Source organism: Sinohyriopsis cumingii, unplaced genomic scaffold, assembly GCF_028554795.1.
Source record: "Sinohyriopsis cumingii isolate HCF-2022 unplaced genomic scaffold, ASM2855479v2 utg002080l, whole genome shotgun sequence".
Lineage (NCBI taxonomy): Eukaryota > Metazoa > Mollusca > Bivalvia > Unionida > Unionidae > Sinohyriopsis > Sinohyriopsis cumingii.
Window position 1 is genome coordinate 714916 of NW_028316126.1, and position 24411 is coordinate 739326.

The following is a 24411-nucleotide window of genomic DNA, read 5'->3' on the forward strand; positions in this document are numbered from 1 at the left end:
TCCAAAGGGGGCAATCCGTACGAATCGAAATATTCCACACATCCTTCTTGAGGAAAGTAAACGGCTACCCAGTGGGTTCCTGGGAGATGACTGTCGTCCGTGTTGATCACGTAAGCTAGATGGTCTTGAGGTTTGCGATGAGGGAGTTCATCTTTAGCACAGACGACAGGATTCCAAGAAGCCGTATACGAACTGTGGTTCAAAAGGTAATAAAGTTCCCAGGTATCCATTTGTGTGTTGTTGTTTTTTTTCTTCTTCACAGGTAATAATAAGTCATCAATTCGATCCTGACTTTTTGCTTGAAAATGTCTGACAAATAACCGTTTCTTCGTTTCGTCTCCTCACTCTGATTCAGGAGAGCTTCGATACGATGGATCTCTTGAGTGGTTAATGGTGGACAAGAATGTTCACGCAAGTCTTTATACCACTGATGCAACACGACTTCGTCCGAGATGAGACTCCAAGCTTCGTCCAGATACTCGTCCAATTTTTCTTCTTGACTCAGCATTAGGCATTTATCGTGTTGAATTTGACTGGGATGATCGTTTTGACATCCATAACACTCTTTTTTTATCAATTCCGTCATTTTTTCGACCAAGTGTTTGGCAAAACAGGAGACTAAATGGGCTTCTTGTTCTGGCCATCTTGACTTCATCATGATAACTTCTTCGTCTTTGTCTTGGGATTCTTCTTTTTCCACGGTCTCCTCACATTCCATGTCCAAAGTGTCTCCACTAGGTAAAGAGGGATAACAGTCTTCCATGGTTTCTAGTAATCTAGAATAACTTCTCTCAAACTGTTGATTTCTATGGTATTATCGAATTCGGCATACAGGATGACGTTCAACGTTACATCATCATCACCGATTCGGTTTCCAAACTGAATTTCCACACGAATCTGGCCGGATTTTATAGGGTGGAAATGTCCCTCGTCGCTGCCATGGTCTGGAGTGAAATCGAAATCCCACAAAGCGTAGCCTCCTGCGTAATCTTCGTACGTAATGCCGTGACTGGTGTTGGTTACTAACTGTCCAGTGGCTTCGTACAGGGACAAGTACGATCTCAAGTAATTCTTCTTCTCAAAGTCAGGCTCAAAAGGTCGGGTACACAAGGTCTTGCCATCGCGACTGATTTCAATCTTGGACACGTTGAAGTTTCGAAAGTTGAAAGGATTTTTAGCGATAGCTCCGTTGAAGGCTTCATTCGCGACCATACCAAGGATTAAACGTTTGGGTAGCTGTCCTTGGAACAGATGATCTTGGATCATGGATCGCTGTCCCTTGGGAATGGTGAAGGTTTTCTCTTCCACGCGTCGGATGGGATACTTGGCGGTCGTTCTGCTCAACGTCTGACTGATGTCGTTTCCCACTTTAGGTAAAACTTCCACACGGCTTACGTAGAGTCTGGCTTCTTGGATTTTGGTTTTGTAGTTGTCAGCATTAGCCAATAAATGGAAAGCGGTACTGCTCCGATTCAGTCTCAGGCGGACATCCACCCCGTTCAGCAAATACGTTTCTTGCAACCACATGTCCAAATGCAAACGATCCATCAGTTCTAAACTCTGTCCGTCTTTGATTCTGTCTCTTCGTTCTACAAATCCCGCATTGTGGTATTTGGTTGTATTAATTTCGAATTCTTCAAACTGGTTTGCATCGTCAGCTTCCCATACCACACAGGCATTGAGATGAGTGTTCTTGGCGTCTATTCCGTACGTCAAGAGATTTTCCAGGTAGGCACGATAAGGGTAAGTATCCATGCTGCTACTGACTAGTTTGTTATTCAAGTACAAGTCCACTCCACTGAACAAGGAATGCATGAAATTGTTGACGGGAGCTACTGATTCATCGTCTATAGCATTTCCATCCTTATCTTGAACTTTGACTTTCAGGTACAAGTAACTGCTATTCAGATCAATGTAATCTTCGGGCTGTCCTTTAATTTCAAACTCGATGGGAGCGGAATCGGTCAATGAGGAGACGGGATGAAATTCCACCCATTGGGATTCTTGCATGGTCATCATGGTGGGTGGCATGGCAAACAGATCCAGTTCCGACTTGGAACAGGCGCAAGACTCTCTGTGCATCATTTTTTTCTCTTTCTCAATAATCGAAAACGTCTACGTCTCGAACGGTTCTTCTTTTCTTGGCCTTTCTAGCTTGAAGTCTGGTGAAAGGGTGTTTTCTTCGTCGTCTCTTTCTGCCTTGTCCTTGCTGAACGCCTAACTCGGTAGCGTGCAGGGCATTTATAGGTGTGTCTCGTCGGCCTAAAATGTCTTTGCCTGTTTGCAGCAAGACATTTTTGCCTGCCCTCATGAAAGCTTCTTTAGGGTTTTGCTTGTCGAAGATGACATTTTGGAGAAATTCTTTGCCTTGCGTCAGTGCCGCATCTTTCAAGGCGTGCAATCCGCGTGTCACCATCGGTTTCAACACCGGAGCCACCGAACGAAAGGCCGATTTCAGCATATCTCCTAAACCGTGTCCTCGCTGTCGAGCAACCCTTCGGTACACTGGATACATGACTTACGAATCGTGAGAGAACCGTTTTCGAAAATGGAGTTCACCGTGACTTTTCTTTTGGTGAATGGAATATTTTGTCCCAAATCTCCTTTTATAGTAATGTTGACCGTGTCCAAATACGACTTGCTGACAGGCAAATAGTGAGGATGTACAAATTCGCGGTGGACGTGGTAAGTGTTTCCACCTTCCTCGTCAGCGTTCGTGGCAGAATCCACTTTGAAAGGAATGACACGCAGTAACGGCACGGAGGTGTCCCACCACGTTGTACTCCACCACATCGGAATACACGAACATCAAATTCAGTCCTTGATTCAGTTCTACTGGGGTACGAAATAACTTGCTATAAGACTCGTTGTCATAAACGATGGGTAATTCGTTTTTCTTCAGCATCGTCATTCTCATGTTCATGTCTCCGCCCAAGATGTCAAACAATTCTGGACAAAATAAGAAAGACATGATTTTACCCCCATCAGGAAATTTTATCAGGAAGCGACGAGCTGTTTTGTGGTATTCCAGGGTGACACTTTTTTTGGCAATCTCTAAAGCTTTTAGAAACACTCCATTAAACCTGGTGGCTATGGTGTTGACCAAATGTTGACCGCTAAAATAATAGCCTTGGGGAATGAACAAGTGATAGGTGGTGTACTTTTGATTTTGTGAAATGGTTTTCTTGTCATATTTGACATTGCCATCCAACCACTGTTGCATTTGTTCGTCATGAACTTCCACATCAAATTTATTTTGATTGGGAAGGACATTGAGGACTTGGGTCGGGTGAATGATTTCCACTAAAGCCACTTCCCAATGGGCTTCGTGATCTAAGGGGATGGCCTGAGGTAATTTGGCTGTGTAACAGCACAACGTGTTGTGGGGAAACACCTCCATGGAACTGTCACTGGGTAAGGTTAAGTAAAATTGGTTTTGGTGACTCATAATTCCAGAGTTCTGTGGCTGTCCGAGGGGTTACTGGACGTCAGAGGCGTGTCTCCGCCCAAAATGGGGTTCTGGTTGTGGTTGGAGTGGTGACTGGCACTGGCACTGGACACAAGGTTCCCGTGGTTCCCGTTCGAGGTGAATTTCAGGGAGGGATTAGGAAGCAGGTAACCGATGCAACTGCTCAATAAAATGGTCCACAATTGTTTGTCTCCTTGTTACAAACTCAAATTGGCAATGGCTGCCCCGATGACACAATACACCACGAAGATTTGGCAGAAAAAGACGATTTGCGTTTTAGGCACATGTTCTCCACACCACACCCACAAGGGTTATTTTTGTAAATCTTGCACAGAAGAACTGGGTGAAGGAGTGGTCGACGTAGCTGCGTCTGTGTGAAAGGGCATGATGGTCACTTCTTTTTATAGTCGATGACTTGCGAAGCGTCGATCCAAGAATCAAAACTGGGTGGATATCCTTTCCAACGTACTTTCACTTCTTTGACACGTCGTTTGCCCACTTTACGGGTTCTGCGTTCGAGAATGCTTTCGATGTCGTACACGTCGTCTTCTTTTTTGGTGACACGTTATAACTGGGGCAAATAAAACGTTCTTTGAGCACTTCTCCGTTCATGTCTTCCAATTTATAAACGGTAGGATGACGGCCATGCACTCGTCCAGTGACGCGAAACAATTCGGTCGTCCAGTTAGGTAAGAAACCTTTGTCGAAAGTGCGTTTGGTTTTGCCAATGCGCACCCAATCTCCAACGGCCAACATTCCACTTTTCTTGGGGACAGCCCTCGTCGGGGACGTACCAAACAAGCGCTCAAACACCAACACTTCGTTCTCGGGAGTCACGTCTTGCGGGGCACGTCTGATGCTTCGATGGTAAGATTGGTTGTACGCTTGCACCAGGTGCGGTAAGATGTCGATGTACATCAGAGTGTGGTGATGCGTAAAATATTTCCACATGCGTTCTTTCAAAGTGCGTTGAAAAAGTTCCACGATGCTGGCTTTGGTTTCGGGATTGTCGGTGGTGAAAAAATGAATGTCACGTTTCTTTAATTCTTTTTGGAAAGCTTGGTTCAGAAATTCGGTGCCTTTGTCCGTTTGCCATCGAAGAGGGTGACGACCGCTTTGTTTCAACACCCGTTGCAGGGCTCGCACTAACTCGCTGCTCGATTTGGAAGTCAAGGGCACGACCCAGGCAAATTTGGAAAAGACGTCGATGACACAAAACAAATATTTGTAGCCACGATTATAGCTGGCCAAATGAGAGACATCGGCTAAATCGGCTTGCCATTGATGATCGATGCCTTCCACTCGGGTGCGACTTCTGGCAAACTTGCGTCGAATAGGTATGTGTAAAGTGTAGGTAGCTTGTTCTTCTAACCATCGTTGCACTTGAGGTAAACGGAGACTTTTCAGTCGAGTTTTGGCAGCAAGATACAATTTTTGAACTCCTGCGTAACCTGCAGGATGCGAGGGATCGTAGTAAATGCTGGCTAAGACTTTTTCCATTTTTTTGTGTTGGTTGGTGTGTTAATAAGGCACCCACTCTTGGATGATGCTACTCTTTTTCTCTTGGGGTATTTTCTTGGATTGCAATGCTTTGCGTGTGCGACCGGCAATAGGTGTTGAAGAGGAGGATGTCTGAGCTGGGGATATCGGTTCTTGTTTCACTTCTGTCTTCACTTCTGTCTTCACTTTCTTTTTCTCTTGTGATGAAGAAGGGGTGGCCATCATCTTTTTAATCCATCCAATTCTGGAGGTAGGTGGTGTTGTTAACTTGCGTACTTTTTCTGGTGGAGTTTGAAACCCTTCTTCTTCTTCTTCTTCTTCTTCTCCTTTTTCTGTCTTGGTCACTGGTAGTGGTGGTACTGGTACGGGTACTGGGACTGGTGATGGTGCTGGACTTTTCATCAAGGTCTTAAAATCTTTCAGAGTGGGTAGAGCTGTTTCGTCTAAAGCTTTCTGGTGAAAGAGTTGCAGTCCTTGCAAGAGTTGACCGTACTTTTGCGATTTTTCTGTTTTGGACAAATCTTGGCGATCCATCAAGGACTGCAATTCGTGTTGTAACTGGGACATCTCGCTCAAATTGGGATTGGGAGGTAAATGCGGGGTGCGTTGTTCTTGCCACCGATGGTATTCCATCCATCGTTTGTAAGGCACTAAAGCCAGTTTTCGTCCTTCCATGGGGTTGTCAGGGGTCGATTCTGAGATCTTGGGACTTCCGAGGCCTTTTTATCTTGCTCCCACCAGTCCTTCCAACATGGTTCCCAAGACTCCTTTCAGTATGGGACCTAACAAGAGGGGTAAAATACCTCCACGTTGGACCAACATCTTCTTTTTTTGACGAATGGGAATTTTCTTTTGAACCATTTGGCGAAGAACGTGACGATGTTTGCCTAAGCATTGTTTCTGGTGTTTGGACAAAGGGATCGTGCCTTTCAAGACGTTAAAACAACATTCGCACACGGTATCGATGACCTCTTTGGAGGCCGATTGAATGAGTTTTTCTCGTAGAGGTGGAGAAGCTTTGGACAGGACAGATAACATGTCCCCATGTTTGACTAAACGTGGTGGTAGTCCTTTCCTTTTCTTTCCTTGGGGTTTTCTGGAGGGTGACATCTTTGAGTCTTCAGGAGCACCAAAAACACTGATACCCCGACTTGGTCACAGGCCTTTTTCATACTGGAACGCGTCGCCACCGATTGTCTTTACGTCGTATTAGTTTGAGGACAGGCATGACACGTCGTGCAGGGGTACGCAACGGACTAAATCGAGCCAGTTCTTGCTTGGACAAATCCAGTAAACTTTGTAACATCCCCGATCTTTCTTGAACTTTGATTTTGGGAGAAGGTACTTTGTGAGCAGCAGCCACTGCCACTAAGTTGGAGGGTCCTGCCACTGGGGAAGTTCTTTTTAGGGTCATCAACGGAGAAGTTCTTGGTGTGAACAACGTCTCCAAGTACTCTTCAGTTCTTGGTGTCATCAACGGAGAAGTGGATGAACGTGAGGCTGCTGGAGAAGCAGTCACTGGTTTGCGAGCGTAAAGTTGCGTCATGGCCGAATTGCCTCTCTTGCGACTAGTTTTCTTCTGTGGACTTTTCTTTTTCTGGGGACTTTTTCTCTGTTTCTTTTCTGGGGGCTTCTTTTCTTTTACCGGGGTGGTGTCTGGTAAGAGGAGGGTCCCGCCACTGGAGAAGTTCTCCTTGGGGACCTGGTCTTTTTCTTTTTCTTCTTGGGGCTTCGTTGGACTTTTTTCTTGGGTATAACTTTGGGGGCATTAGGATCCCATCTTAAGAGTGAGCGAATGATGACCCCTCCTAGAGTACCGCTCCCTCCAGGTTTCAAAATGATTTGTTTTTTGGTTTGAGTGTCGATGCGGGGATCGGCCAGTTGGACCAAAGCGACTTTGTTTCGATCGAAAAAGCGTTTGGTTTGATGAGGAATCTTAATGATTCCTTGGAGCATTTGACGTGCCGTCACCGTGAACCATCGTAAGACTTCTTTGAGACTAGCTTCTAAGACACGAGCTCGTATTTGTGGATTTTTTTCTCGACTGATGCCATACAAGGCACGAATCAATTTGACGGGAAGATGCGACTGAAGGGACGTCATGTTGACGTTGTGTGAGACAGACGAAAAAGGGTCTGAGGTTTTTATAGATTTTTTTTATGTGGAGTGAAATTAAGTCGAGGACGGAGACGTGTACAGGACAGGCCCTCCGTCTTGGCACCAGTGGTGAAACAAGTGGGTACGAAATCGCAAATCCTCTGGGGTTGTAGGTTTCAAATCGACGAGTAAATAGGCGTGTGGAGTTTGAGTGGCATCGTCGTACGCCTGAGTCAGCCAAGGCGTTCCTGTTTGGCTAAGACTTGCACTTGCGATTTATCTCGAGGGCTTTTAAACAAGACCACGTAATGCGCATTGAGACTGATGGTGCGATGGGCTTTACTTTGTTGAAACAAATTTTGGGTGATGTAAACGACACTGGCATTACGGTGATGTCCTTTGTGCGTGAACCACAGTTTAATTTCTTCTTCGTCTTCTCCTAACATGTCGTCGAATATGACCAAATGGGTCTGACGGGAGTCAGAGATGATACCGTCGTCTTCTTTAGGAATGCCTTCCACAAACACGATGGAATCGACTTGACATTCTCGCAAGAGGCTGTACGCCGATTGCCACTCTTTGTAACACCACACAATCCACTGAGGTGGCCGATCGATCAAATGATGTTTATGTTCGATCAAACGTTTGACGAATTCGGTTTTGCCTGAACCGCTAGGTCCAGCAATGAGCATGTTAAAGGGATGGCGAAGATACAAAGCCTCCCAACTGGCACGATCTAAGTGTTCGTCGATGACTTTGACTGTAGAGGAAGAGGGAGCAGAGACAGCAGAGGTAGCCATAGTGTGAGAAATGTCACTTGTGACACGAAAACAAACAAGACAAGAGTTTATATACTTTTTTCAGAACACGTTTATTGAATGTTTCAAACATGAATACGAAAGACAAAAATACATAAAAGCCAAAGGCTTAAGTACAAGGATAAAAGGCACATGATAACCATTAACGTGGAATAAACACAAGTGTCTGTACAACATGTTTTGGGTAATGTTCTAACCAGTTCTGTAGTAGGGGGTAAGGTTACACAAGTGTCCCCCCGAAAGGGTCTGGCTCTGTCACTAACACGGGTTGAAAAGTAACTTTTTTCCTTGAACAACTCTCGTGCATACTGGGCCACTTCTTGGGTCCAAGCCTCAAAATCCCATTCTTTCCAGGCACGGACATCTGTCCAATGGGGATGTAAGTCACAAGCTACACACACATCGTCATACACGTCTTGGGTAGCTAAAAGTTGACGAATCTTTTTTTCCTGTTGAGTTCGAGAAGTATCCAGATGAAAACGCAAGGCTTTGAGCAAAAGGAGTTTTTCGTGACCATTTAAGGCCATTGAGGTGGTAAGTACTGATCGTAAAGAGTCCACAAAGAATCGGCTGGTAAACGAAATCCCAGAAAACAAGTCACTAAGACACACACCACTTGTCGACCCAAATTGAATGGATACAGTTCTTGTAATAATCGATGGTAATGATCCACGGTTTGAATATGGTCATTGAGTTCCTTCCACGGAATCTGTTCAATGACATGTGACATAAGCCGTGGCATGGCAGCCTGTTTTTATATTCTCTTTTTCTCGGATGCAATACACGTACTTTCTAGCCAGAGATCTTCGTTCTCCAGTAGGGAATCTAAATATTGCATACTGTAACCGAAACGTCAGAGTTCGTTTAGAAGTTTCCTCTTCCGCTAAGTTGATTCCACGTAACAAATGTTGGTAATCCTTTAACTTGTCTTCCTCAATGCGTTGCACAAAGGTGAATCTCGAAGTAACCATAATTATGAACATGTCGATCATTAGCGACCTCAAAGTTTTGAACAATGTCTGACCATTGAAACAATTTCTGACGAATCAGTTCTCTTATACCATTCAGGTACCAGTGGTTAAAGATCTGGTGACGTAACGGATGCAATTGTTCTTTACGTTTGACTTGTATTTTCACCAGCTCTCGGTAAATCCTTTCTCTCAACTCCTCAGGCAAGCCCAAAATGTTCTCTTCTAAAGTATCCATAAGTATATACACTGTTTTTGGAATCCTTGGGTGGTGGCCAATGGCCTCGTTTACCTTTGTGCCTGATGTAATATCCACTCATAATCAGTCTTCTTATACTTTGGAACAGAGCATAATTTAAAAACGGTTCAATAACTTTGCGTTTGCGTTTCACTTGTATTTTGATCAGTTCTCGGTAAATGCGTTCTCTCAACTCCACAGGCAAGGCACGAATGTTCTCTAGAAAAGTCTCCATGAATAGGTCATACTAAATCCTCTTTTGTCTGACACAAGACATGAACTGTTTGCACAGACATGGTTTCAATTCATTGTCGAATCTAAATCGTTTAGTTACTAATTTACACCTTACAATTCGTTCAGAAGTTTCCTCTTTCACCAAGTTGACATTGTGTACAAGATATTGGTAATTCATTAACTCTTCCTCTGGAATTCGATGCAGTACGTTTACAATGTAGTAGATAGAATCGTCCATACCAAACCATTCCTTTTTAAAACCAGGGGATCGTTGATCAATATATGTCCAATGGAACACTTTCAACTCAATCAGTCCTTGTATAGCATTCAGGTACCAGTGGTTCAAACACCGGTGACGTAACGGATGCAATTGTTCTTTACGTTTCACTTGTATTTTGACCAGCTCTCGGTAAATGCGTTCTCTCAACTCCACAGGCAAAGCACGAATGTTCTCGTGTAAAGTATCCATGAACAGATTATGGTAAGTTACTTCAATGTTTCGGTCCCACTAAGGGTAAGTAATGACACTTCGGTGACCATCGAGCATGTTCTACGTAGGCCGAATCTTGCGGTTCCCAGTGGTGAAGTTACACACCGCAACTGAAGCACTTGACTTTATCTCCTTCGCCCAAGTAGAAAAATCCGGCTCTGGCTAATTCTTCGGGGGTCGGTCCTCCCAGATACTTAGGCCATTTTCCTTTGAACGATTGAAGACGATTTTCAAAGTCGCAGTATTCCGACAAACGCACAGGAAACGAATATTCGTTTTTCACAGGTTCGTTTCGATGAGGGTTGGGTGACATGAACAGGAGTTTGCTCAGGACTGGATGACATCCATAGGGGGTAGACGTGAAGGTGAACATTCCCCTTTAAAACGAAACCCAGTAAAATGTCCAAGAGGACGAGCGGCATCACTTTCGCATGCCTCAGGTTTGACACGCACAGCATCACTTTCCATGATAGGGGTTGTGACACTAAAGTTCCCATGATGCTTTACGGCATCGCTAAGGTCACAACGTACAGCATCGTACCCATCGCAAGGCTCACAATCGCATTCCACTTCAGAAGCCTCACACTTGAATTGTGCCTTTCTAAACAACTTGTTTTGTGTTTCTCTGAAAGTATTCATCTTGTTCGCTTCGTCTTGGTAGTCACAATGAACTATCGATCTTGCCTAGGGTTCCTTTTTATATACAGACCAATACCGACGTGACCGTGCCGTAAGGTGAAATGATTGGGAAGTCGAACTCGCTTCTGGTACACGATTTGATAGACTTTTTCCAAGGGCCGACTGACGATGTGGTGAGTGGATAAACGTACAATCTTGTTCGGTTGATAGGTGGTCACTTTAAAGTGTTCATCCTCTCCCGATTGCAAGGCTTCTTTCAATACCCCAAAGTTCACCACACGACTGGTACGATAATTCAGAGTCAGTCCTTTCACTTTGCACGTCGTGTGCACTTCTCCTTGTTTGTCCCGGTATTCGTAGAAGTAATATTTGGGAACGCCACTGACGAAACTTAGAATCTTGTCGTCGGGATGCTCGTCTGTCCAGGCTCCTAAACGGTCTCCTTCGATGTTAGGGTGCTGTTGACTCGGGTGATGGATGTAAATGCAACTGTCCGTGTCAAAGTACAGGACGCGTTCCCCTAACAGTTCTGAAGCTTCTTACAATTTTAAGCGAGCATGGGCTGTCACGTAAGCCGCAATGATGACATTTCCAAAAGGGTCGTCTTGTACAAAGTCTAGATCTTCTTCGTAATTGACCAAGATCAAATCCTCACGAACGACGTCCACGTGTTTCATGTATTTGGTTTTGTCGTGAATGATTTGGAAGTAGCGGGAAGGTTCTGTCAAATACACCGTCTTGGGTAAACACGGTCGTTGTGCCATTTCACCCCACAAGCAATTTAACATCACTTTGGCAAACGATCGCCTGCCTTCGTTTTCTCGATGTGGTCTAAAGAGATGCCTTCTTGTTCATAGTATTTCTCTTTGAATTGTATTTGGTCTTCGGGAGTGTGACATCAGGAAGGATAGCCGCTGGCTTCTTGCTTCAGTTTCAAAAAGGCATCCACGTAGTCGGCGAAAATGCCTTTCTGCGTGGGGTCACCCTTGTGGTATTGTTGTGTCTTGGGAAAGTGGCAAATTTCGTACCCTTCTAACAGTTGGTATCCCATGTCCAGAGCTTTGAACAATTCTACGCTGACCCAGGTTCCCGTCAAGGCCCGTTCTTCCTGGGTGTGCTGAAAAGGCTGATCTTGGTTGCACGTTTCGGCACAAGTACGGCACAAGGGAAACATCAGTTTGCCTTGACAATGGTGAGGTAAGACGGGATGGTATAGGTTCGCGGGAGGCAAAACTTTGCACTTGATCAAGTCTTCATATTGTCGAATGTTTTTCAGGTCGATGTGTTCCGTTAACAATTGCGGGTGCCCTACAGGAAAGCAACAATATTTGCACACGTAGGGATACAGCGAACACACGTCCAAGTATTTGATTTCTTCTCCTTTCTCTTCGTCGGCTTGGTACAGCAAACAGGTGGCATTGGTCCTTCCTCCGTACAAACTATCCCTCGGGTTCAGCGGGTCCATGAACTGGTAACCTTCCACGAGGCGTTTAAACTCGGGATCGGTTTTCATACGGTGATCGTACTTGTGTTCCCACATTTCCACCACCTTGTATCCTTCCTGTTCCAACTTTAGGCACCGCTGACAAGTGTCCTGGTACAAGTCTTCCATGGTTCGTTGTAAAAACTGATTTTTAGTGCTACGATCAGGGTAACAGACGGGACATCCGTGAAATAAGCAACCGTTAAACTCGTACACGATCTTGGGGTTTTCTAAGTCCCAGCCATCGACCGAATACGTTCCGATGGTCTTTTCACCCCCTCCGATGCGGGCATGCTGAATCCATTTGTCTTCCTTGTCGCACAAGTAATGTAACCAACGTAGGGCTTTGACCGAGTATTGACGTTTGACAAAGTTGGTCGTTTCAGGGCTGATGACAGCCACGGTGTTTTCAGGCATGAATCGTTGTCGATACACTAAGGAACACGCTTTGGCAATGGTGCAAGCTTCTTTCAAAGGATCGACCCCTCCGTGTTCCATGAACAGTTCTCGAAATTTTCCACAGCAACGGCTTAAAATGTCCACGTCGGAACGACAATACTTTAGCATTTCTTCCTGAAAGTCGAAAGGGTCCGAGGCGTGAGCCTGGTACCAAGCGTAGAAAGCTTCTCGTTGTTCGGTAGGCATGTTGTCGGGTCGTAATAGTGAGCCTCAGGTAAATGGGGTAGAACGGCGTGTTGATTGGCTTCCGTATTGAAAAAGTGTGGAAAGTACCCTTTAGCCATTTCTGTCATTCCAAACGTTTTAGGCATTCGGCTCAAAGGCATGGCCAAGTAACTCATCGAATCTTTAAACTGTACTTGTCCCACTTGCATGAAAATGATTTTGGCTCCGTTCAAAGTCACTTTAGGACGCTCGGTGCCTTGTTCCGTATAGTATCTCAAAAGAAACTGTCCATCGTATCCGGAAAAATTGTGAGCCATCACCGTGGCATGACGATGACAATCTCCGTAACGTTCGATGTCCTCTTGGTTCCACGTCTTGTCGACGGGGTCTAAGACCCATTGGGCAAAATCGGCTAACGTGTTCGGTCCCCGAAAGATTTTTTCACGTCCTCCAGGAATCTTGCTGCAGTGAGGGCAATGACTGAAAATAGGTTTTTGAATGCACTTCTCGCACGCTTGATGAGCCATGCAGAAATCAGGAATGTGAATGCCGGTCTCTTGCATGCATTCGAAATCGAAAAAGATGAAATTGCCTTTCTTCTTGTGACCGTCCTCTTTCTCTGGTGGGGTTGGTATTTTTGCACGTAGCATTGGTGTTCCAAGTCCACGATGTGGTGACAAATGTGACATTTTTTCTTTCCTTGACATACGTGTGCCTTGGCATTATTGGTAAGTATGCCTTGTCCACACGTAGGGCACAATCTCAGGAGTTGACAAGCACATTTCTGCTGTGAACCTTGCGTCTTCAGATGTTGTTGGTAACAGGCAGGGCTGACAAACGTGCGCAGACAAGTTGAACAAGGCACTGGTTCTTCGCTCAGACAGGGTGGAGAGGCCAAACAACCTGGGCATTTCGATCCACAATGTTTGTGTTGCTCTCGATTATTATAACCACGGTCACATTTCTCACAATAATAAACATATCCCAGGAATCCGGTGATGGTGGTAATGGTATCGAAATGGTCATCGTGATAATAGACATGAATGTATTTTCCATCCTTAAAATCTTGGCCTCGAAACAACAGAGGCCCACGCATTTCTTGAGGGTGCACTTTCAAGGTGTAGAGAGGAGCTAGGACATCTTGCAATTTTTGCATCTCAGGAATGCCACAGGGTCTGTTTTTGGACAGTCCGGCTTGTTGTAACAGGAGTTCTGTTTCGTTTCGTTGTTTGGCTCGGTCGGATTGTTGAATAGTTCTCCAGGTTCTTTTCCATTCTACCGTGTCGTTCTTGTTGGCATAGGTTCGTCCCATCACGATGGCACGGGCTAAACACATCTGGTCATGAGGGTTGTGAATTCGGACGAGACTTGTTTTGGTGTTGCGAAGGTCGTCCACCAATAACATCTTTTTGCGTCCAGTCCCTTGAGGAGGAAAGACGTGGGTCATGTCCAGTGTGGCTTTTCCATCGGTGATGTCAAACTGGTCATTAGATTGTTGTACGTGTTGAATCTTGTCCATGACTTTGGAAGCGGTCAATTCTGCAGGCCTGCTAAACTCGATCCAAACAGGGGATTTCAAACCGTCGTGTTGTATGGAAAGTCTCAAGCGATCGTTTTCTTTGGGTTGACATTGTCGCTTGAGTGTGGTGAGCAAAGAATCCCACACCCCAGTGATGAACACTTCTGCTTTCTCTAACGGCACTTCAGCCTTGAAATCATTAAACTTCACCGTGTATTTGTAAGCCGTGGTTCTAAATTTTCTAGAGGAGCGCTTTTCCGTCTCTCGAATGGAATAGCATTTTTCAGGGTTGACTAAGGGTGGTGAACTTGGTTTAGAGGGTTCGGATTCTGGTTCACTCATGTCCTCTTCAAAATCACTGGCATGAATTTGTGCCAAGATTTCAGCCCTGGTACGAGGCGATAGATCACGTTTCTGCCTCTTACTTTCTTCTTCTTTCTTCTCGAATGAATAGGATCGTTTCATCTTGAGTGAAAAACGTCAAATGATTCAAGTTTAAACACCATAGACTAATTTATAGTCATGGCAGACCAGCGTATATAAAAGGGTGTGTGTCTTGTCCTTTCACTATTCATTTCACTCTCAAGCCGAGCACAACGATGGAAGAGACTAGCCAAATCGAACGTTTCGTCAGAGCTTTGCGAGGGGTCATTAGAAAATTCTCTTCAGACCAGCCGACGGACTACTCTCCTTCCTTTCGAGATAGAAGTCAAGATACTTGCTATATCTGTCAGAAGAAAGGGCATTGGTCCTCGGAGTGTCCAGACCGTCAGAAAAGAAAAAAAGGACTAAAAAAGACAGAAGTCAGGATACCTGTTATTATTGTCATGAAAAAGGACATTGGTCTCCGGGTTGCCCAAAAAAGAAACAACAGGAGTCAGAAGAAAAGAGGGATTCTTCAGAAGAAGAGAGGGATTCTTCAGAGGAAGATAGGGATTCTTCAGAGGAAGAAGAGGAAGAAAGAAGACAATTGTATTTACAAGAGGCAAAGAAACAGGAGAAGAAAAGAAGAAGGGAAGAAAAAGAGGGGAAAGAAAGGAAAAGACGGTGAGGAAATTCAAAAAACAGAGAGACTAAACAAGGAGAAAGACGAAGTGAATGAACTTTTTAAAGTGTTCTGTTGTGAATTGTGAATTGGATTGTAACTATGGAGAAAAGAATAAATTAATTATATAAGGTAAGTGTCTTTGAGTTTTGATTTTAAAAATAAGAACGTACACTCACGCACTCATACAAAAGCACGTACTATAGGGGTAAAATGGGTTTGTTTTTCTTTTGAGTTATTGGCAATTGAAAGTGTATCTCTTTTCGAGAGACGTGGGTGGCCCTGAAAAGGGACTTTTTTGGTGTAGGGGTGAGTTTAAGCAATCAACTTTAACTGCCTTAAGCCTTTGCCACGGCCGAGGCCTACTTCTGGACTGGGAAATGTTGATAATTGGGTTGAAATCACTAAGGGTGGTACGGTAGGCTTAGTCACAGGTGTAAAAAGATAACCGGGTGGGATATTTCGGATTAACAACAGAACACGTTTTGGCGACACAGATATATGGTTTAATGTGGCGATTTATATGAGTAGTGGATTATGAAGATGTGTGCGTATTTATAATCCAAATATTGGATCTATTTAACATAAAAACGCACAGTTTCAAAGATGGAACAAAAAAAATACAAATAAATTAGTTCAGTAACCCTAAAACACAGGATAAATGATTTCACAAATGATTCAATAATGGAAAGATGAATATAGTTCACTCAAATAGTAAACGATGTAAGTCTTTACACATAGTAAAAATGTATTCGCTCAGGTAGCGAAATTATGTCACTAAACAAGAACGGATATACAATCTATCCTTCCAGTCCTGAATAACACACTGGGTCTTACTAACCCAAAATTAGCATACAGCTAAAAATACATGTGTGGAGATGCACTCCGTCACCCGTGCACCATATCCGCTCCACAGCTCCTCCGAATCAATTTCACAACCAATATAGACTCCGGACCCTCGGAATACTATGATCACTTGAAATATTAGACCCTCCGGACACTTGAAATATTAGACCCTCCGGACCCCCTGGTCCTTTGACGGCTCTACAGCTGGGTCACCTTAGTCACTCTTGACATTCCGGACGCTAGACATTCGACGCTCAGGCACCTTAAACGCTCCGGACACACGGACGTTTCTACACTCTGACAACACCGGACACCCCGGATATTCCTACCATCAAAAACTCAGCTGAAAATATACCCGATACAGTGTACTAAACTTGATACAGACATAACGTAAGGACGTTATACATGGTAAGTTATAAAGATTATATTATTATGGCAATTACAAAACAGAGGTTCAATAGTAAACCTAACCCTGCTCGGTAAGACAATAGTAAACAATTCTTTTAAAAAAAATGTAGCTTTACATTACCAATATAAATCTTGCACTACGTCGCAACAAGAATAAAAAATGCACGCATTATGGTATGTAAAGAAAACTATAACAAACATGCAAAGGTAAATATGGTAATACACTAGTTATCACTTAAAACCCCAAAATTACGTACCCCTACAGCTGGAGTGGTGCGAATCCTTTTAGCAGGCCGCTTGCTGACAAAACCATTAGTATTGTAAAGGTCCTTTACATGTAGTAACGTATTTATACCTTTAGAATTTTCGTTATTCCTTATCGAAGGCACCTTGCACGTGTGGCATAGGACGAATCGTACTCACGATTTCGAAATACATAGACCATATTATAATCACCCTCGGGTATCGTTGTACAGAGAAAAGAAACGAAACCCGAGTACATGTATTTAATTAACAACATTTACACCATTCCGTAACAATACCTCCCCCCTAAAAAAAAGTGGTATCACTTTTAGAACAATCACGGAATGTGAACAATGAATCATTATTAAAACTTCCAATTTTCAGACCGAACGAAATGATTTGCTAATTACACCCTACTTAAAAAATCAGCTCCCACATTTTCTGACCCTCGAATTGCCTCGATTCGAAAACTGTATGGTTGCAAAGACAACGCCCAACGCATCAATCTTGCATTGGTGACCTTCGCTTTATTCAAATATAAAAGCGGCTGATGGTCCGTTTGCAAGGTAAACTCCCTCCCAAAAAGATATGTATGGAATTTTCCTATTCCCCATACTAAACCTAGGCACTCCTTTTCAATCACGGAGTACTTTTCCTCTCTAGGGAGCAATTTCCTACTTGCATAAGCAATGGGCAATTTCATCCCCCCTTGCTCCTGTAGCAAAACAGCCCCAAGACCCGTATCGGACGCATCAGTCCTCAGTATAAAAGGTTTATCTATTTCCGGCAACTTTAAAATTGGTGCACTTACCAGTTTGTGTTTTAGAGTGTTAAACGCTTTTTCCTGGCATACACCCCATGAAACTTTATTCGGTTGCCCCTTCCTAGTCAAATCCATTAATGGGCAGGCAATATCCGAAAAGTTGGGGACGAATTTCCTGTAGAACCCGATTAGACCTAGGAAAGACCTTACTTGTTTTTTTGTCTCTGGTCTAGGGGCATCCCTGATTGCTCCTATTTTATCTGGATGAGGTTGCAACCGGTCTAGTCCACTTACCAGATGTCCCGAACATTCCAAACTGGAATACCCTATGCTACACTTAGTAGGCCTAACTGAAAGGTTTGCAATGTGAAGTCTATCGAACAGATCCCGTAATACCTTAACATGTTCATCCCATGTATGCGTGTAAACAAAGATGTCGTCTACGAAGCTGTCGACGTTTCCCGTTCCGTTTAACAAATTTGCGCATGAGACGAACGCACGATGCACCGGCGTTGACTAAACCGAAAGGCATAACTTTAAATTGAAACAGTCCTTTGGGAGTCGCGAATGCCGTTAACTCGCGGGCATTATCGGCGATGGGTATCTGCCGATATCCCTTGCTTAGATCTAATTTGGAAATGTATTTATGACCTGCCAATTTTGAAAATACACTTTCCATATCTGGCATTGGTTCTGCATCAAATACGGTGATCTTGTTTAATTGCCGAAAGTCGATGCAAAACCGGTTGGTCCCGTCTTTCTTTCTGACTAACACCACGGGGGACGAGTATGGGGAGTTTGAAGGTTCGATCACTCCCTGGTCTAACATTTTCATCACTTCTTCGCTGATTGTCTCCCGTGCATTAAAGGGTATCGGATATCCTTTAATCCTGATAGGCTCAGTGGTATTCAATTTGATCTCGTGTCGAATTCGACCCGTACAGCCTGGTCTGTCCGTGAACACATCTGGATATTTGGACAAAACCTCCATAATCTGTGTACGTTGACCCTCCGATAACTCAGGGCATACATTTATCTGGTCAATACTTTCTTTACCAACGTCCATGGGGTATTCAAGGGGTATTTCTGTGCTGGAGACGAATTCCGCTTCGTCACCAGACCTATCCTCTATCACCGCAACGCATACTACATTCAAAATCCCTTTATCAATCGTTTGTCCAGGTCTCGCTACGTAGAGTTTAAGCATATTGGCATGAAATGTCTTGGACTTCCCCTCCATATCAATGATATAATCCATTTCGCCTTTCACCTGTCTGACTTCATATGGCCCCTTCCATTGGACTAGCAGCTTGTTGTTATTCGTTGGGAGAAGCACCAACACTTGATCGCCTACGTCAAACTTTTTACTCCGAGTTCCTCGGTTGTAGCACTTGGCGTACCTACGACTAGATTTCGCGAGTTCGTCTTGCGCCATTTGACAAGTACTTTCTAATCTTTCGCGCAAATCAACTACATAATGGTATGTGGTCTTAACTTCTTCGTCCGCGACCTCGTCTGTCCACAGTTCACGAAGTATGCGCATAGGACCACGAACTGTCCTACCGTACAATAGTTCAAACGGGGAGAAACCCAAGCTTTCCTGAGGAACCTCACGATATGCGAACAGAAGGGCGTTCATATATCTATCCCAATCCTTCGGTCTTTCCGCACACATTCTCCGCAACATTTGCTTCAATATGCCGTTGAATTTCTCGACCAATCCATTGCACATAGGATGGTAAGGTGTTGTGCGTAACTGTTTAAGGGACAACAACCTACTAATTTCTGCCATAAGATCTGAGGTGAATTGCGCTCCACAATCCGTAAGAACCTCTTCGGGCACTCCGACCCTGCTGAACATGTCTACGAGCGCTTCGGCTACACGTTCGGTTTCAATTGATGGCAAAGCTATGGCTTCTGGATATCTGGTAGCGTAATCTACCAGTGTCAAGATGTATCGGTTTTTCCGATCTGTATGCGGAAATATTGGTCCTACAATGTCGATGGCTACTCATTTGAACGGAGTATCTATCAAGGGCATCTGACCTAACGGTACTCTAGTTACCCTGCCCTTAGAGATCGTCTTCTGGCAAACGTCGCACGAGCGACAGAACCGCCCTATGTCGCTATTGACGCCAGGCCAATAAAATTCTCTCAATACCCTATCCGTTGTTTTCTTTACGCCTAAATGACCTGCCATACTCGACTCGTGCGCGACCTTTAATACATGTGCCCTAAATTTCTGGGGAACCACTAATTGCAAGAACTTCCTATCCGATGTAGAGTACTTCCTGTACATTAGTAGTGAAGGGGGGCGCTTTACGGACAATGGGAATTAGCATTAAAAACACCCTTGGGGCACTTTACGGACAATGGAAAATTAACATGGAGAAAAATCGTGGGGCACTTTACGGACAAGGGGAATTAACATGGCGAAAAATCGTGGGGCACTTTACGGAGAAGGGGAATTTAACATGGGAATAGAGTTTGGGCTTGTTTAGGGACAAGTGGAATTTAACATGGGATTTTTTTCTTTAAATTTTTTAAAAAAGGGGTAGGCAATTCAAAAGACTATCTCTTTTCGAGAAATATGGCTGGCCCTGAAAAGGGCCTTTGGGTTTTTCTTCTTCTTCTTTTATCTTCTTAACTTTTTCCAACATCTTCTTAATTTGTCCATCATTCCTTTCTTCTTTTTCTTTTCTGTTTCCGGCAACCAGTCGGGGTGGCCCATGGCCCTGAACTTCTCTTGGATTTTCATCCAGTTTGTGTTCAGTTTTTCGAATTCATCCTTTTTTCTTCTATTTTCTTCGTCTTTTCTTTCATTGGACCACTTTTCTTTGATCTTCTTGACCTCTTTGGTCAGCACATTCCTCATTAGTTCTTCAGCTTTCTTAAGTTTTTCTAACCCCCACTTTGCGAAACACCAATCTGTCCATTCTACAACGTCTTCTAAAAAGCACCTTGCACTTGTCACATGATCTATTGCTTCTTTTAACTTACCCACTTTGACATACGGTGGGTTAATTAAACCTCTGATTCTCTTCTCCTCATCCTCTATCATTTCTTTCACGATGTTTACGGCTAAGTGCAGGCTGTTTACTTGTCTTGACACGAAGTCTTTTGTCACTTCATACCTCCATTCCTGTTCAACCCTTTCTGCTACACTCAATCCATCTACCATCCAATACCAACTTCCCATAAGATCGTTATATAAAGCTGAAGCTGCTGGCATCTTCTTGTTTGCTTATTCCGTAGAATGAGCTCCAATGGCCAACACTGTTAGTTTTATACTGAAAGTGCGGACGTGATGGAAAACATCCCCCCTAAAAAACATAAAATTGATCTTACCTAGATCATGACCCAACAACGCGCGGACGTGAAGGAAAACATCCCCCTACTTTTTCATTTCATATAATATAACCCCAACTATTCTCTTCACATACTCTAAGAAACCCATAATCTACTTTATCACTTACAAACACAAACACTTACCCTCACATTTTTTAAAGAAAGAGTTAGTGTTTATATTCACACTACTCTACCTACACACATTGGCAAATCGATCGTTATTTCTTTTCTAGAGTATTGGGTAGCCCTGAAAAGGGCTGTTTTGTTTGGAACTTCATGGGCACCTGGTTAATGGTGGCACCTTCCAGGCCTGGCGCCACATACGCATCTTATCCCCCAGTTACTTTTTACCTTTTGGGGGGAGAGAGCAGAGGCAGGATATGTCGCTTCAGAATCCCAATTTTCGCTCTCTGGGATTTTGAAATTTCTTCTCTCCTTTTCCTCCTCCTCTTCTTTGTTTCTTCTTTCCTCTTTATATCTTCTTTCTTCTTCTTCTTTATATCTTCTCTCCTCCTCTTCTTTGTTTCTTCTTTCCTCCTCTCTTATTCTTCCCTCCTCGACAATGGCTTCCGCGGCCAGTTCATTTAATATGCGCCTGGCATATTCCAGATGCACATGAAGCTCCAACAGTTTCTCAAGTCTCGTGTTTATTTTTTGGTGTTGATCAATCAACAAGGGTAGCTGGACTGCCGAACGAGTTTCAATTTATACTGAAAGCGCGGACGTGAAGGAAAACATCCCCCTAATAACATAAAATTCATCTTACCTAGATCATGACCAAAAAAACAATGCGCTGACCTAAAAGAAACACTCACTTACTCTTTTATACTACCCATTACTATTGTAAAATTTTTTATAAATCACTTCAATAGACTATCCACATTAGCAAAACAATCCAATCTAACTCCAAATTTACACCTCAAACACTAAGAAAATATATCATTTTAATCTACTATCCACACCAACTTATTTTTTAAGCTCTTACTAACACTAACACACCAACACATACCCTCACATTTTTTATAAAAGAGTTAGTGTTTATTTTCACACTACTCTACCTACTCACATTGGCAAATTAATAGTTATTTCTTTTCTAGAGTATTGGGTAGCCCTGAAAAGGGCTGTTTTTTTTGTTTTGCTATGGCATTCTTTTTTTAGTTTCTAAGAATGCGATGTCCTCTGAGGATAGACTTTCTGGCAATAGGTCTGCTTCTTCGGAAAGAGAAGAAGAACTCTTTGGTGTCGATACGGCAATCGACAAAGCCTCTGTCAGGTTCAGGTTGCTGTTGCTGCTGTTGTTGCTGTTGCTGTTGCTGTTGCTGCTGTTTTTGAAGTCTGTACTTCTCTGTCCATTCTTCTTTTTCCCTGTTCACTTCTTCTCTGAAGAGCTCTTCTATTAGGTCTTCAGTGATTTTTAACATTCTCACATTCTCTATTTCTTCTGGCTTCGGTATCAGACTGTGTCTGACCCTATGCAAATTCACGTAGGCTTCGTTGAGCTTAGCTAGTTTGGAGCACATCTTCTTAGGAGGATGAGTCGACAATGGATGGTTAGACTGGGAACAACCCCGGTTCTTAAAGTTAAAGCGCGGACGTGAAGGAAAACATCCCCCACACGGTTTTCGAGCCGCAACGTTCATGAGAGGGATAGTAAGAAATGAAAGAGCATCAATCCAACATTCTTATAGCTAATCAAAAGACAAAGGCATTTTTTTCAAAACACAACATTTTTTATTTAAAAATCACTTAACACTAAACAACAACATTTTGAACAATAATTCAACACTATAACATCAAACAATTTTCCTCAAATCACAAACATTTTTTTCTTCAAATACTAACTACTTTGAACAAGGCTGACAACGTTGTGAATGAAATTGTGATTTCCACTGTTGGAAATCATTAGGCCATTGATGGACACTACGTTTCCTAGCTTGAGACAAAAGATAAGCATAATGGTCACAAAACCATCGGTCTACTTTCACATCGTTTCTAGCAGAAGAACGAGGATCGAAATGAGTCACTAAATGTTCTAAGGAATAGCCCAGGCTGCGATGATGCAGAAAATACACACAATATTGTCCACACACCAAGGAATCTGTGCCTTGTAATTTCACGTTATTGAATCGGGTGGTTTGAGCATTTCTTCTCATAAAGTCAATGATATCGTCTTCCAAAGGGGGCAATCCGTACGAATCGAAATATTCCACACAGCCTTCTTGAGGAAAGTAGACGGCTACCCAGTGGGTTCCTGGGAGATGACTGTCGTCCGTGTTGATCACGTAAGCTTGATGGTCTTTAGGTTTGCGATGAGGGAGTTCATCTTTAGCACAGACGACGGGATTCCAAGAAGCCGTATACGAACTGTGGTTCAAAAGGTAATAAAGTTCCCAGGTATCCATTGATTTGTGTGTGCTTTTTTCTTCTTCACAGGTAATAATAAGTTGTCAATTCGATCCTGACTTTTTGCTTGAAAATGTCTGACGAATAAACGGTTATTCGTTCTGTTTCCTCACTCTGATTCAGGAGAGCTTCGATACGATGGATCTCTTGAGTGGTTAATGGTGGACAAGAATGTTCACGCAAGTCTTTATACCACTGGTGCAACACGTCTTTGTTCGAGATGAGACTCCAAGCTTCGTCCAGATACTCGTCCAATTTTTCTTCTTGACTTAACATCAGGCATTTATCGTGTTGAATTTGACTGGGATGATCGTTTTGACATCCATAGCAATTTTTCTTGATCAATTCCGTCATTTTGTCGACCAAGTGTTTGGCAAAACAGGAGACTAAATGGGCTTCTTGTTCTGGCCATCTCGACTTCATCATGACAATTTCTTCGTCTTGGGATTCTCCTTCCACGGTCTCCTCACATTCCATGTCCAAAGTTTCTTCACTTTGTAAAGAGGGATAACAGTCTTCCATGGCTTCTAATAATCTAGAATGACTTCTCTCAAACTGTTGATTTCTATGGTATTATCGAATTCTGCATACAGGATGACGTTCACTGTCTCTGGCAGAGGATTTGCAAACTGAAGTTCCACACGAATCTGGCCGGATTTTATAGGGTGGAAATGTCCCTCGTCGCTGCCTTGGTCTGGAGTGAAATCGAAAGCCCACAAAGCATAACCTCCTGCATAATCTTCGTACGTAATGCCGTGACTGGTGTTGGTTCCTAACTGTCCCGTGGCTTCGTACAAGGACAAGTACGATCTCAAGTAATTCTTCTCTTTAAAGTCAGGTTCGAAAGGTCGGGTACACAAGGTCTTGCCATCGCGACTGACTTCGATTTTGGACACGTCAAAGTGTTGAAAGTAGAAAGGATTTTTTTCGGCAGCTCCGTTGAAGGCTGTATTCTCGACGATACCAACGATCAAACGTTTGGGTAACTGTCCTTGGAACAGATGATCTTCGATCATGGATCGCTGTCCCTTGGGTATGGTGAAGGTTTTCACTTCCACTCGTCGTATGGGATACTTGGCGGTCGTTCTGCTCAACGTCTGACTGATGTCGTTTCCCACTTTAGGTAACACTTCCACACGGCGTACGTAGAGTCTGGCTTCTAGGATTTTGGTTTTGTACTCGTCAGCATTAGCCAATAAATGGAAAGCGGTACTGCTCCGATTCAGTCTCAGGCGAACATTCACTCCGTTTAGCAAATATTTCTCTTGCAACCACA